The sequence below is a fragment of the Vicia villosa genome, unplaced genomic scaffold (genome assembly GCF_029867415.1).
Source record: "Vicia villosa cultivar HV-30 ecotype Madison, WI unplaced genomic scaffold, Vvil1.0 ctg.000779F_1_1, whole genome shotgun sequence".
In the NCBI taxonomy this organism is placed as follows: domain Eukaryota; kingdom Viridiplantae; phylum Streptophyta; class Magnoliopsida; order Fabales; family Fabaceae; genus Vicia; species Vicia villosa.
In genome coordinates, this window is record NW_026705348.1 from 404,437 (window position 1) to 422,396 (window position 17,960).

A 17,960-nucleotide genomic window follows, 5' to 3' on the forward strand; every position below is an offset into this window, starting at 1 on the left:
TTTCAAGAAAGACCAACCACATTTATAGAAATCCATAGAAAAACCATCCGGCCCCGGGCTCTTATGCCCGTCGCAATTCCATATGATCTCCTTAATTTCCTCTATCATGAAAGGTAATTCAAGAAAATCAGTTTTTGCTTGAGAAATTGAAGAAAAAGATACACCATCCAAAAAAGGTCACGAAGACATTGTTTCCTCAAACCTCTTCCCAAAATGCCCCACCACTTCTTCTTTGATCAAGTCCACATTATCAATCCAACCATTAGAAGTATTCAATCCCAAGATTGAATTCCTTCTATTATGCATCTTGATTGCCTTATGAAAAAATCTAGAATTAGAGTCTCCTTCCGCAAGCCGCGAACACGTAGCTTTTTGCCGAAGAATACTTTCTTTGAAGCGAACTGATTCCCACACTCTAGAGGAAGCGTTAGATCTCCTATATACTAGCTCCATCCAATCCACCGAATTAGATCCCGAAGCTATCAAGTCAAGATCATTCAAATCATCAATAGCCTTCTCCACCTCAAGATTCAAAATACCAAAAACTTCCTTATTCCACGTTCTCAACTTCCCCCTTAACAACTTAAGTTTTTCCTTGAAAAAAATATTGCTTTTCCACGAACCACAAAGGACCTCCAACTAATTTCCGTGAAAAGAAAGAAATCATCATGCTTGATCCAACAATTGAAGAATTTGAAAGGCTTAGGACCCCAATTCACCGCACCGGCTTTGATCCAAATAGGGCAATGATCCAATAAATCTCTAGAACCAACCACTTGACCCCCACCTTCCAAACCTTACTCAGGCGCTCCGAGAAAAAAGGTCTATCCAACCTACTCATGGCTTTCGCATCCAAACTAAACCAAGTGAAATTCCTCCCCGAAGGAGACGGATTTATCACTTCAAACTTCTCAATAAAATCCTTAAATTCTTCCATCTCCCTTTTGTTCACCAAACTATTCAAGCTCTTTCTTTCAGACTCTACTCTAATAGCATTGAAATCACCCCCCAAAATTTACTCGCCTACCGGGTACCTCCTCTTGCATTCTTCCAACTCCCTCCATGATCTTCTCTTCTTAATAAGATGACAAGAAGAGTACACATTTACAATGTAAACCAACAAATCTTTCCAAACCCCACAGACACCCAAAAAACCTTCTCCCATGAAGCTAAACAAAGATAAAAAGCATACCCTCTTCCAAAGTGTAATTAGACCACCCGAATTACCAATTGAAGGTTTAAACGACCACTCCACCTCCGTACCTCCCCACAATTCAAAACAGAGAAGATCATGAACGATACTAAGTTTCGATTCCTGAAAAAAGCAAAGATCAAACCCTTCCTTCCTTATCAAACAATTAATCTGTTTCCTCTTGATTGAACTCCCCAACCCTCTAACATTGTAGGATAGTAGATTCATAATTCACCCCTTTTGTATCCAACCTTTTTGCTACTGCATAATCTATCTCTATTTTTCAGAGATTTGATCGCTTCTACTAAGGAATTCTTCAGTACCCCTCCCTCCACCCCATAAGCTGAAGCTCTGTCCCATAGTTTAGTGGCTTGTGATTCTTCTAGTTGCACATGATCTTGCTCAGTAGAATTTTCTGTGGTGGATGGTTCAGTGTTTAAAAAAAATAGAAAATTATTTGAGGCATCCTCCGAATTGATATTAAGATCAAAGATTCGAGTTTGTGCAAATTCACCTTTTGTAATATCAATATTATGATATGTTATCTGAATTTGCACTTCTCTAAATTGCTCATCTATATTGCCATTGTTATTGTTTGATACTACTACATTTTGGTGACAAATAAAAATTGTGCACTTCTCTTAATTAATGTTACGTATTGACATTTATATAGAAAATTTTTGGTTGGAAATAAAAATTGTACAAAAGTTTATAGTGAGAAAATTTTCATTTGATAATATCAATTCAAAATAAAATAAAAAAGTTTAGTGGGAAAATTTATATAAAACAATTGTCACTTCATTAGCATAGTAAAAAGGTTTTTTTGCAGAAAATTATTTTTTGGCATTTAACTCAGATAACAAAATTTGACTTTTTTTTAAGTAAGTTGTATTGAAGTAGAACAAATGTTCTAAAAACTCTATTACAAAATAGGCGAAAAATGACAAAATAGAGAAAATTAACCATGAAATAGACCTAACTTAAATAAAATTTTTTTTTTTTACTAAACTCATAAAAGTTACAATTGGATTGAATAATTTGACTTATCTAAATAAAAACTACAAAATTTTATTATTTACAAAAAAAGTTTAATATTTAGGTCGGAATGGAATTTTTTTTTCAATATTAATCGAATCAAATAATAAGATTTCGTCTGATAATTTTTTAATTAACAATAAAAAGTTGGCATCATTGAAAATTAATTTTACATATGCATAGATACTAATCTCGAGAAAAAAAATTCCAACATATATTGTTATCTGAACTAATTTTGTTGCCTTATGGATATATAATAATCATATATTGGATAAATATTTGAAATCCGGTATTTAAATTAGGTATAATTATTTTTTTTTCAATAAGCAATGGAATTAAAGAAAGCGAGAGGGATGCTCCATCGCGATACAAAAAAAAAAGAACTACAACTCAAAGCACGAAAGAGGTTAGATATTCCAACTATAAAAATTACACGAGAACACCTTCTTATAGAATGAACAAAGTCAATTCCAAGAAGTAAAAACAATCTCAGACATACTCTCTATGAAGCTAAAGGAATCTTCTTTGAAAATGATAGCATTACGCTTGAGCCATAAGGACCAAATCGTAGCAAGCCAAACAACCGCCACTATCGCCCGCTTGGTCATGCATTTGAGCTTTGAACAATTGAAAAAGAAATCAATGAATTCCTCTAGAGACAAAAAATCACCAACTCCAAGCCACATAAAAACCCTTCGCCAAATGCGTAAGGTAACTTCGCAAGAAGTGAAGAGATGCGATAGAGATTCTTCCTCCAATAAGCAAAGAACGCAAATAGAAGCATTACCCTCATTCAAAATACCCCTTCTCACCAAGTGGTCTCCACATAAAAGAATCTTCTTTGCTACTCTTCAAATGCTGCTACTGTATAATAGCAAACAACTCTTGAATTTCCTCCAGCAGGGGCTGCCTGGCAGTAGCATCCACGGATTCCCCTCCAAGCCCAGGAACTGTCTCACGATCAATTGTGACAGCCGCAGACACTGCCTCACTCCCAGCCGCAAACAGATTTGCCAGCTGCCACTTCCTGCAGCCGCCCTCATAAAAACCTGTAGAGTTAACAATTTGCAAATGATTACCAGCCATTAAAAAAGATCGGGAGTAGGTATAATCGTTGTCTCATTAAAATAGGTATAATTTTCAGGTTGAATTTTAACTAATAAACTACTAGACAAAAACATTAAATAATTATATATACAACCAACATAAATAATTATTTACTAAAAAAAATAATAAACTAGTGAATAAAGCCATATTCAGTGTTTTTATTGTGCTTTAATTTTCCTTGTTGTTATCTTTGGATCTATGTGACTATGGGTAACAAGTTTTCAGTCAAATATCTAGAAAAAATATCACTAAAAAAAATAATAAATTAAAGCTTAGAAGAATATTCAATAATTTTATTGCTCGAGTTTTCTTTGTTCTTATCTTTACACCTACGTGTATTCTTATCTTATAAAAAGAAGTGAAATGATGACTCTGCGTTATAAGTTTTCACTTAAATTAAACTCCTAATTGTTCATTTTTCATATTTTATCCTTATTGTATTTTGCATTTTTAGTTTAATAGCAATTTCTCATACTATAAACAATTGTTTTAGGGTTGAACTCAGTTTAATAACAATATAATTTTTTACACTATAAATAATTGGTTTAGTGTTAAACTCATTCATCGCGGTCCTGTTAATTCACCATTCTATAACCCGACACAAATTAAATCCCAATAAATAGTCAATGATGTACGTCGTTCTTTCAATCGCGTCAATTATATTAATAAAAAATTATCTCCAAACACAAACAAACTCGAGTCATTTTTGATAAATGATTATGGTTTGTATATGATAAGTTATTCACTTGTCACCCCGCCATTTAAGCTCTATGGTTTCATAGATACGGGTAGTGATTTGACATGGACTCAATGCAAACCTTATAATATATGTTACAATCAAACATCTCCTATTTTCAATCCACCAAAATTTTATAAAAATATTTTATGCTCTTCTATAACTTGCAAATCTATGAATGATTATTCTTGTTCTAATGATGGAGATACATGTGAATATATTATGGATTATGGTCGTGGAACAAAGACATAAGAAGATCTTAGTATGGAGACTCTTACATTAGATTTCACATATGGCTCTGTTGTCTCCTTTTCTAAAATTATATTAGGGTGTGGACACACCAATAATATGACATTTGAAGTTCAAAGTTCAGGTATAATCGGCCTTGAAACAGGGAATATGTCAATGGTAAGCCAATAAGGATCTTTAATTGATGGTAAATTTTATATTGTTTAACTGTCAATGAGTATTAATAGAAAGTTTAATTTATCTAGCAAACTCAATTTTGAACATGTTGCTATTGTTTGTGGTGATAATGTTGTTTCAACTCCTTTCGACAAAAAATAAGCAGTTTCTTTCTAAGCTTGGAAGCATTTAGTGTGGGAAATAAAAGAATAAAATTTGGAGGGATTACATGAGTAAATTCTTCTTATAACATCACAATAGACTCTGGTACACCTCTAACCCTTTTACCCAAAGATTATTACTATAGGCTAGAATCAATTGTTATAGAAGCAGTAAAATTAGAGTGTTTTCAAGATCCTGCTGGTTCATATAGGCTGTTGTAATACCACATCCTCTCAACATCTAAAATTTTATGAGATTATTGCACATTTTATCGGTGCAGATGTTAAGTTAGATATTAATAGCGCTTTTGAGTTGATATACGAGGGTATACAATGTTTTGCTTTTCTCCCATTTAAAACTGAATTCGGCATCTTTGGAACGCGCCATAAGTGAACTATTGGGTTGGTTATAATCTCAAAAAAAATTGTCTCATTCAAACCTACTAATTGATCTAAGTATTGAATGAGTGCATACTTTAGTTACCAAAATCACTTGGTAAATTAAAATTTATATTTTGTTTCCTACCTCTTTAGCAGTCTTGGCATTTGCTATTTTTCTAATTATTGAGTAATCAATTCCTTGATGAATTTGTGAAAGTGCCAATTGGTCCCTTCTACGACGACTTTGTCAGCTCCTTGTTGTAAACTGGGGATCCACAAACCTCCAAACATTTTGAGCTTTTAGATGTGTTGTTATTAAAAAATTCCAGTAACTAAAATCCAATTCTGCAATTAATTTATGACCAAACCAAAAAAATTGTAATTATCTGTTATATATCTCTCCCACAATAACCCAATATGCACTTATTTGACTCCAAATATAAAAATCCACACGTGGATCAAGAGGACCTGGACATCTCTAAGTATATTGAGGATTTTGAACCAAAAATTGTGTGAGCAATGTTTGATAATTCTAAATATAGCAGTTGCCGCGTGAAAATCATGCCACAAACTTACCATTAAGTAAAAATATATAAATAATAAAATAACTTACCAGAGATTTTTTGGTACGTGGGTTAACAAAATTCCCTAATTTTTTTTTCTGAATCTTTATAACTAGCTCATTCATTTGTGGTGGTCTTCCCAAACTCTTAAGTCTAAATAATAAAATTAAATTTAATTAAAAATATATAATTAATCAAATTATAACCTAAATGAGTAATAATAATTACCATTCATCGAGCATGTTCGATGATACTAATACTTCCAACTGCATTAAGGCTACCATCGTTTTAGATGCTCTCATTTTCTTTGCTTTTTCAAATCTTGCCTTAAAATCGGGTGTATCCCATTGGACAAGAAGTTAATCAAATACTTCCTTGCATATCTAGTTAGGACGAAGAGTTTGTTCTTCTCAATGACGTTTAGCACGTCGTAGCATGTGAGAAAGTCGGAATGATGTTCTTCCATAAATTGTTTTTTGTTAATCTGTCTCTCTTCCATTACTTTCCACTTACACTTTTCCTGCAATGTTGTATGACATCCAAATAAATAGTTAGATAATTATAATTAAAAAGAAATTTAAATAACATTAACTTAAAAAAATCATTATACCTTAAATTTGTCAACCCAAACTTCTTTTTCATGGGAGTCAAGGTATCTAAATCTCTTCTAAGATTTTTTATATATTTGCTTCATAACATAATTTATATACTGTGTAGCAATCTGACTCGGCTCGAAACTACACAACAATAATTTTAGTAAGTATTAAATATAAAAATGACAACATTTATACTTAAATAAAAATTTATAAATTCAAAAATTACAAATTTCTGCTAGACCAAATATAATATCTCCCATCAATGATCCGATACTCACTTGAATTTGCAATGATATCGTCCAAAATAGAGTTATCTGATGGGTGGTTATCACCAAGTATACATAATGTATCTGAGTAATATAAGATATTGTCGAACCCACAGAGAACAAATGGTCAATCTATCGTTACTATTGTTACGGTGTTTATCAAAGGCGATCATTAGAAGGTTTGTAATGAGCAGAGATAAATGAAGTAATAAACGTTAAGTAAATATGGAATAATAATGCTAAAATGTGATTCTCATTGATCAACAGTACTATTATTATTTCTAATTAGGATTACTTACTGGACAATATTTTCTACTTTGAAAAAAAATTAATTCAAAAGGAACTATCGCTCTTGCGTATTCAGAACTGGATTTTACTCTCTAATCTTTATCGAGGTTGTCATATTCCTAAATTACGTTTGCGTTAAAAGTACTAAATCCTTTTTTTTAAAATTATATCTTTTACTAGGTTGAAAAGTGATTTTGTTTCAACATTCTAAACTATAACTTTTGGCCTAGTACCTGAAAACAACAGCCAACTAGTGAACATCCAGAAGCTTAAGAATACCTGCATTAGACAACGTAAGTATTCAATGCAATCCAAAGTCCAAACACTAACATAAATAAAATGGTAAATGCTGGAAACAGCACCATGCTACCAACAAAGAAACCTCATTTTTTAGTTGTTGTAAACAAACCATGTTTTATACTTATGCATCAAACAACTATAAGGATAAGGAAAACTCACCAGCTAGCAAATAGAGTTATGAATCCGACAATTTAATTAGAGAAACCAATGCATGTCGGCTAATATATAACCACAACACCAAATATTAGCATAAGATTCATACAAGTAAGTCAAAAGGAAACAACACGGTGAGATAAATGGCAAGTAAGGACAACTAACAAAGTAAGATTCACACAAATCTATAATATAATATAAATCAGAAGATGAAGCTGAGATGACAAATACATGTTTATCCATCCATATTAGATCCCATCAACAAGCTAATATTAATTCCAATTCTTTTAACAAAGTTAGTGTAAAGTCACAAGACAATGACAAATATAAGTTTAAGAAATCAGAGGTATGAAATGGAGATATATCGGAAGCTCGAACTAGAGACTCAACGTCAATCATGACGACACTAGTCATTTCTCACCGCCGATAGAGATGACACAATGTTCGGTGACATTGTTCAAAATCTTGTACATGAGTGCATTCTAAAGATACTGTTCGTTTGCACCTTGAAGTTTTAACAATTATTTTAAAAAATTATATCTTGAAGATTCTGGGAAATATGGGGAAATTTTGTAAAGAGGAGTTATGGATTTTGATGATATCACAGCTTTCTGTTTTGATGAGAATTTATTTCAGGATGACTGTTTGGTAACAAGTTTTAATTTTGATGATGTCTCAGATTTTTGTTTTAAGGATAACTTGTTTCAAGATGAAGGTAGTATTGATTCTCTGCTAAATGATATAGAATTATACAAGGACAAAAAAAACATTTTCTTGTTGTGACAATGCCACTTGATAATATGAAATATTAGTTTATAATAGCATGTATTACACTATATTTAAACTAAGATTTTATATAAGTTTAAATTAGGATTTAACTATTAGTTTCTAATAACTTGCAACTACATTATGCTGAATATTAATTTATAATATAGAATACTAGCTATATACTTTTAAGTCAAGATTTTACTATTTTACACCTTTATATAGGGAATTTTTATATCCCTTGGTGAAATTTCATGTAACAATTGGAATGTTTGCTATCAATGCATCTAATAATTTCAATTGGAATACTCATAAGTGAACTTTAGAAAGTACTGTAAGACATTTCAATCATTTGTTAGAAAATAAATATTAAATTCTTGAAGAATTATAACTAATTCATTAAATTTATAGTTTAATAAATAATTTCTAAGAAATATATGTGATTCACAATTAAAGTTAGAAGCATTTTTTCCTTTTGAAATTCATATAAGATACTTAAAAGCTGGAATCAGTCTGAAATGAAACTCATTTTTCAAAATAATTAGTGGGATACTCGTGCGTTCGCACGGCATGGTATGTACACTTTTTTTTTTGGAGAAATAAGATATTCTATATATATCCAAAAAATAATCCAATACAAAGCAACCCCTAGGGTTCAGCTACAAACCATAAACTGTACAATCTAAACCATACTTAGCTGAGCTATATGTTCACACAACTTAGTCTTCCTCCAGCATCTATGTGTTACTCTATCTATAATGTTTCTATCTATACTACTTGTATCAATTCTATTGTCATTAACTCTATACACAGATTTGTTCCTATGTATCCAACAAGCATGTACAGTTTCAGCAAATGCTATTCTGAGAATTCTGGTTTGCCAACCCTTGTTCTTGCTCGCGTCTATCATCCAATCAATTTCTTACTTCCATCCCTCAGGACAATGATTCCTGCCCATCCACATCAGCACCTCTCTCCATATATTCTTCATGCTGCAACACTCAAACAATAAATGCTATAACGACTCTTTATCGTGGCAAAATTCAGAGTTTTCCTCTTGAATCATACCAAACTTATACAACCGATCTTTCATTGCTAACCTATTATGACAAGCCAGCCATAGAATAAAACCTGCTCTCGATGATGCTTCAGAATCGTACAGAATCTTCCTCCAAGGCACTTTGGGACTCTGCTCTATTAAGCCATTGTACATTCTCCTAGTTTTAAAATTTCTCGATTCCTTCAGTAAACCATGTCAGCCACTTTACTTCTGTTACCAAGGATTCCTTTCAGGATCCATGAGCATGAGTATTTGATTGGGATATTCATCAAGTGATCATGTTTAACATAGTATATATGGACCCCCTTAACCCACAGGCTGTCTGCTTTTTGACTAAGATTCCACAGAAGTTTCATCATACAAGCTTCATTCCACTTAGCCATATCAATCACACTCAAACCACCTTGACATTTTGGTTTGCAGATTTTGCTCCAAGCAATAGGGGCTTTCCTAGTCACATAACTTTTACCAGTTTAAAGGAAGGTTTTGCACAAAGCTGTCAGCCTTCTAGTTACATCCTTTGGGAAAGGTATACACTGCAACCAATAGTTAGCTGTGCTAAAAATCACGCTATTGATAAGTTGAATTCTTCTCGAGTAACTAAGGAGGTGAGAGCTCCAATGCTTTATACGGGCACCTATTCTTTCAACCAATGTCATACATTGGGTGACAGATAACTTCTTGTTGCTCAGTGGTATCCCAAGATATTTGAATGACAGCTCTCCAATACCAAAACCAATGATTCCAGCAATCTGATTCATAGCACTACTATCCATCCCTCCACAATAGAGTTTGCATTTAGTAGGACTGACATACAGGCCTGTGGCTTTAGAGAAATCGTGAAACCTATCCATTACTAATTGCACAGAATTCACATCACCTCTTGTGAATAATAGTAGGTCATCCGCAAAGCTAATGTCTACTATGTTCAGTTTCTCACACTTGCTATGATATTTGAAATTGGGGATGTTTTTCAACTCAGCCAATTTCCTATGTAAGTATTCCATCACAATTACAAAAAGCATATGGGATTGTGGATCCCAGTGCCTAAGACCCCTCTTGGCTTGCATCTCTACAGGTTATGTACGCTTTTATTTTCAAAATGTAATAAAAATGTAAATAAGAAAAATAAAATTGTTTTAGCAAAATAATTTATTATTTAAAATAAAAAGATATATTTTTAAAATAAAAAATTGTTTTACCAAAACCGTTTTACATCAATAAAATATATTTCAACTTTTCATATATTATTTTATAAAATATTATATCATAAATTAAAAATAATTTTAAAATAAAAATATTAGAAACATAAATAAATAAATACAATACGACAAATTTTTCTAGTGTTTGGATTCATACATAAATTAAAATACAAAATATTAGAACCAAAATTGTTAATATATTTGTACAATAAAATGTAATTAACAACCCGTGTGTTCACACAAATTCGGATCTGAATACTCGTGCGTTCGCACGAATTTTCAAAATGTAATAAAAATGAAAGGATAAAAATAGAAAATTGTTTAACAAAAAAAGTTTTTATTATTTTTAAAATAAAAACATATTTTTATTTATATTTGGAGCATAAATCTAGTTTTTTCATATATTTACAAATATTTGGATAAATCGTATATTTTCCCGTATGTAAATACTAAATTTGTTTTGACATTATTTATAAAAAATATTTATGCAATCATTTAGTTTTATAAATATCAACTAATAATATAGTATTTGAAAATATTAGTTTACTTGTATAAATAAATATTAGTAACATAAATAAATATATTTTACCCGTGTTCAGATTCATACATTATTTAAAATATATTTACTTTTAATTCTTTAATTGTAAAATAAAAATAACCTGTAAGTTTGCACGGATTCTGGCATAATACATACACTTTTGTTTTCAAAATGTAATAAAAATATAATTAAGAAAAAAAATTGTTTTTCCAATGTTGTTTATTATTTTTAAAACAAAAACAAAATTGTAATAAGAATGAAAAACTGAAAGACAAAATTGTTTTATAAATATAACTAATAACATAGTATTTGAAAATACTATTCTAATTATATAAATAAATATTAGTAACAAAAAGTAATGTAGTATAGTGATAGTTTTAAAATGTATATAAAATATATACAATTTAAGTAGTCACGACCGTTAAAAAAAGTATATTTAGTAGAAAAATAGATGAAATAATTAATTAGACATCTTCTGGTGTGTGTGTTCGCGCGGGTCAAGCAATATAGTTATAAAGAGTAAATAAATATAGTAAAGTGATATTTAAAAAATGTATATAAAATATATACAAATTAAGTAGTATCGACCCGTCGAAAATATATATTTTAGTTGATAAAATAAAAGAAATAATTAAATAGTCATCTACCCGTACGTTCGCACGAGTCGCACAATATTGTTAAAAATAGTAAATAAATATAATATAAGGATGTAGACTTAGTTATTTATTATATATTTATCTTATAAAGCATAAACCTAATAAATTTGAATGTTGAAAATACATTTTATTTATTGACTCGTGTTTTAAATTAAGAAATATTTTTTTACAAAAATACATGAATGAATTTAAATAAGGAAAAATACAATATGAATATAAAGTTAATATAGTATGATTTTAGTTTAATAAATAATTTCTAAGGAATATATGTGATTCGCAATTAGAGTTAGAAGATTGTTTCCTTTTGAAATTAATAATATAAAATACTTAAAAGTTGGAATAAGTCTGAAATGAAACTCATTTTTCAAAATAATTATGCAATTAATGTAAAGATGTTTGGTCAAATTCCATAAGAAGCCCGAAGTGTTATTCTAGTTTTCTTTTATAGGTATGTCAAATTTGATCAAAGGACAAATGATTGTATCACTTTTATTTGAAAAAATGTTTGATGAGTTTCAATTTTTGTTTCAATTTTTATAACCAGTGACTACATGAATAATTGGTTAGAAACATAAGAGATGAACCACACAACACTATAAATCATAGGAAATTCCTACAAAAACTATGAGATTAGGATTTCAACTAGAAAAGGGGAAGAACATTAAAAATTATCTAAGAGAATTAAAATAAAGATAACATTTTCATTCATTTCATAATTTTGTCATCTCTCAATGATTACATATATAGTAGAAGAGGATAGTAACTAAAGACCCAAGAACTAATTAAAGTCCACCTCAATAATATTTTAAGGTCTTAAGAACATTCTAAAAAGAATTACAACTTAAATAATAATAATATAAATTCTATTTATAATTAATCATAATCCTTACTCTATCAATAAATACTAATTGCTATGAGGGATCAACCACATCAATCCATCTTCAAACAATATGGCAAGCAAAATAACATCCTACCTTGTTATTGTTCTTGTTATTTCAATGGCATTTGTGTTTGAAGCCGAAGCTTTTGGAAGACAAAATGTCATTTCTCAGTTCCCCTTGCATAGACAGTTCCACAGCTGCCTTCTCCAACTCCAAATGATAATTGATATTACTTTTTAATAACATAATAACAATTATGTCAATGTACCTATTACGAGTACATTTAACAATTATGAGTACCTCTTATAAATAACAATTATGAGTACTTATTATGATATAAAAGAAAGAAACATTGAACATAAAAAGATATAAATAAAGATATTTTTATTTAAATGTACTCATAACTGCGACACGACGGCAGCAATAGAAGTGTCCATGCAAGGGGAACTATGCAATGACCGTTTGTGTTGCACTCTGATTGGACTTAGGGAAGAGATTTAGCTTCAAACACAAACGCTATTGAAAGAACAAGAATAATAAAAAGGGAGGATGTTATTTTTCTTGCCATATTATTTAAAGATAGATTGATGTGGTTGATCTCTAATAGCAATCGGTATTTATAGTACTATGTGGTTCATCTCTTATGTTTCTAATCAATTATTCATGTAGTCACGGGTAATAAAAATTGAAACTCATCAAACACTTTTTCAAATAAAAGTAATACAGTCGTCTGTTATTTGATTAATTTTGGCATACCTTAAAAGGAAACTAGAATAAGACTTGGAAAGCTTATAGAGAAACTAGAAAAGACTATTTGTACGTTCATATACATTAGCCTACCTAACTACATCTCAATATAATGGAATCTAACATTAACATCTTTTAATGATTATTTTGAAAAATGTGGTTTGACCCCACCTAAACATATTTGATTTCAGGAGTACAAGATATCATGGATGTTCGGGAGGTTTATGATATTGTTGTTGACATAAATACATATGTAATCCAAATATATTCTTATTTCTACAATATTATTATTGTTATTATCACATTCATTTTTACTAAAGCTATTTAAAGAAGAATAGTTTCACTACAAATATGATAGTCAATAAAGAATGTATTTTTATATACTCTTATTATTGTATTTAATTTTTTTTATAACCTCTTATCCTAATTGTTTTTAACCAAAAATATTTCAACATATTAATGTTATTTTTATTCACATTTAAAATAACAGTTTTATTTTTTAAAATTTCCGACTCCTTAATTCTCTTCGAAGAAAATCAATAATAGTTAAGTTTTTCTTATATCAAGATTAATTGGTTAAATTTTTATTTTGTTCTTCCAAAATAAAATAAAAAATATTATTAATGAGTAAAGTATGATTAGTTTTAGTGGCTTTTATATAATCTTTTATTTGTAATAGAATAGTATTTAATTATTTAATTTAATTTAACACTTATAAAATTTCTCAAATAATAAATTCATTTTTTAAAATAAAAAATAAACAAAATGACGATATACAATCTTATCTAAAAAAAATGTCACTACAAAATAATATCTTTTTTTTGAAAAATATTTCTTTTCATTAACCTTTATAACTTTTAATTCTCACTTCTTTTTATGAAATATTTCAATCTCACGTTAATAGCTCTTGTTTTAATATTATAAATATTTAGTACCTCCATTTTTTTATTTTATTTTATAATTTTAATCTTATCCTTTAAATTTTCACATTTTATAATTTCAATTTTTTCTTATTCTCAGTTTAATTATCACATAAATAGGGCAAAAATGTTTTACGACTTTTATTTGATGTGATATTATATAAAAAAATACATCAAATACTCTTATAAATTTTTAACACTTTTATATTATAATTTTCATGGTTAAAATTTAATATTATAATATAAAATTTATATTTATATATACCCCATCAAAAAGTATCTCTCAAATAGAAAAGTAAGATAAAATATATTATATGAAAAAATAATATCTCTTCTATTTTTTTATTGACTATCACTTTTTAATTTTCTTTCTTAACTATTAATTAAATTGTCCATTTCATAAGAGTCATCATTTTTGAAACTTTAATTCTCACAAATTTTAATTTATTTTCTTTCACTTTTCATTTTAATAGTCAATAAAATTATTAGTTATAACTATTACACACTATAGACAATACATGAAAATTAAAAATGAAAATTAATTGAAATAATAAATACTATATAACAAAAATAAAATAAAAAAATTAATAAAATAAGAATTAAAGAACTTGATATTTTATAAACTTTGTAATTTAAGAAAAAATTAAATTAAATTGAGTTACATTTAAATTTTTTTTACGAGAATTGAGTTACATTTTAATAATTTTTTACTTTTTTTGCATTTGATGTAAATAGGCAAAGAATATATGTGATTAATAATTTTTTTTACTGAAATTGAGTTACATTTTAATAATCTTTGACCACTACAAATTTTATAAAAAAGTTAATTTAACCTACAGTATTTTCGTCTTCGGGATTTAGTTTAAATAAATGATCTTAACAGAAAAAAATGATGTTAACATTACGACATTTAAACGATTAATTTAATGATGCAGGTTCAAAATCAATTTAATAATGTTAACAGTAAAATATGTATTTAAAAATATTTTTATCCTATTAGTATTCATTTAAAGAATTATATTTGATTAAAAAAATTTTTTAGATCAAATTATTAATTAAAGTTTAAAATAAATATTTAGAAAATAAATAAAATATTAGATAAAAAATTATCGTGATAAAAAACTATAAATTTAAGTTATTTTCAAAATCATAATATAAATAATAGATAAATAACTGAAGTGCATATCTAAAATTATCCTATACACCAAAACTTAAAGTTTTAATAAATAATAAATTAAATAATTAAAATTTTACACCAATACGTAAGATATATTTAAGTTTTTAACATGTGAAAAATTATATTAAAAAATAATATCCTATAAATTTATTAGATATTTTATAATAGAAAAAATATATACTAATCATCTATAAAATATTTATAAAATTCATTATCTAAATTCATATGAATTCTCATATTTCAAATATTTTTTTAATTATTTATTGAGATTAATATTGAATACAAAGCAATATGTTTTAAAGAAAATTATTCATTAAATTATTATTATCTAATTATTTTTAATTATTAAAAAAATTTAATATATATTATACAAAAACCCGTGCGTACGGGTACTATACTTAGTATTGAATAAATATATGACGAAGACGGTTCTTAAGAAGGAGATATTTAGTTTTACCGAATGTATGATGGAGGTTGTTTTCAATTCGTGATCGTGGCTTCTATCTTACTATAGTTTAGTGGATCATTGTAATTTCACGTTTAGAATATTCTACTCCTCTAATATTTTGAGACATAGAAGTTTTCCACCTTGTTTTCGGTGGAATACCTCTTATACTCCCCGTTTTAATTTCATTACTTATTAAAAAACTAATAATAATAAAATAGGTATAATTTAAAGCTTGAATTTTGACTATTAAACTACTAGACCAAAAACATTAAAAAATTAGATATAACAATCAACATGAGTAAATAACATTAAAAGAATTAGATATAACAAGCAACATGAGTAAATAACATTAAAAAATTAGATTTAACAATAGACATGAAGATTAACAGAGTGTTCAGAAAGAAAAAAAAACAATAGACATGAATATTTATTTACTAAAAAAATAATAAACCTGTGACGATATTCAATGTTTTTATTGTGCTCTAGTTTTCCTTTTTGGATATATGTGCGTTCTTATCTTAAAATAATAAGGAAAATAATGTGACTATGATAACAAGTTTTCAGTCAAATATCTAGAAAATGTCAATAAAAACAGAATAAATTAAAGCTTAGAGGAATATTCAATTATTTTATTGCTCGAGTTTCTTTATTTATATCTTTATACCTATGTGCATTCTTATCTTATAAAAAGAAGTGAAATAATGACTCTGGATTATAAGTTTTCACTTAAAATCCTAAAACAATGTCGCATTTTTCATATTTTACCCTTATTTTATTTTTCCTTTCTAGTTTAATATTTATTTCTTACGCTATAAATAATAGTTTTAGTGTTGAACTCATTCACAGTGATTCTGTTAATTCACCATTCTATAACCCGACACAAACTAAGTTTCAACAAATAGTCAATGACTTACGTCCTTCTTTCAATCGTGTCAATTATATCAATAAAAAATTATATCCTAATACAAGCAAACCCGAGTCATCTTTGATATATGATATTTATGGTTTGTATTTGATGAGTTATTCACTTGGTACCCCGCCATTTAAGCTTTATGGTTTTATAGATACAGGTAGTAATTTGATTTGGACTCAATGCAAACCTTGTAATATATGTTATAACCAAATGTGTCCTATTTTCAATTCTTCAAAACCTTCGAGTTACCAAAATATTCTATGCTCTTCCATAACTTGTAAATCTATGCAGGGCCGTCTCAAACAATTTGGAGGCCCTGTTCTAATATTTAAAATGGGCCTTTAATAAAAAATATAAATATTTTAAATAAAAGTATTCTTTAATTAAATTGGAAATAACATAAAAAATAGTCATCCTTATAAATAACATTGAAAATAGTTATATTTTAATCAATAACATCAAAATACAATTTCAAGTTAATATTATGATCAACATTCTATCTACTTAAAAAGAGCTACCTTCGAACACTTTTTGAAGCAAATTCATCAACCAAGTCTTCATATTGTACTGTCTCTAAGATATCATTCTCAATTGCTATTAATGCTAAGCCATTAAGTCTTTCTTGTAACATGGTAGACCGCAAGTAAGACTTCAACCACTTTAATTTTGAAAAACTTCTTTCGGCAGAGGCAACTGTTACAGGAATATTCAATAAAATTCTATATACCATAATTGTATTAGGAAAATAATCCATGCCCTTCAAATATTTTAATATATCAATAGGTCCTGTTATTTCTTCGGGCAAGATGTTTCTTAATAACTTTAACTCTACGCATAGCTCTTTTCCATCAATATCAGATCGAACATTATGTTTCAGTGTCTGTTCAAAATGATTACAACAAGACTCCAAGGTTGCATCATCTAATGATTGTAACTTATGAGAAGTAAATAAGAAACCAAAAATACCTTCATACTGTTGGTACTGCTCAAATCACTTTTTAAGAGATGCAATGGCTTGATCAATAAGGTAGAGAAAATAATTAATCCTAAAGGATTCCTCTTCAGATAACTCAACTGACGGGGTATTCAAATTCTCATCAAACTGTCTTTTTCTTCTAATTATTCATCTTTGAGAAAATATTGGATCAATATTCAATTCAATAGCAATTTCTTTAGCACTATCCAAGGCCTTATCAAAACCACTTTCTCTATATCTCTCAAAAAAAGCAATCAGCCCTTTTATTTTTTCTATAGCAACATCAATAAGCATGTTCTTTGATTGTAAAAGCTTACTAACCAAATTAATTTTGTATAATATTTCAAACCAAATAATTATACTCATTAAAAACTCAAAATCATCAAGCTCATTTGTGGCTAGGGATTTAGCTTCACTTCTTATTTTAGAATCGAGATCCATTTCTGACACTTCAAGCAATGCTTCTCTAAAATCAGACATTTAAGATTTTATAG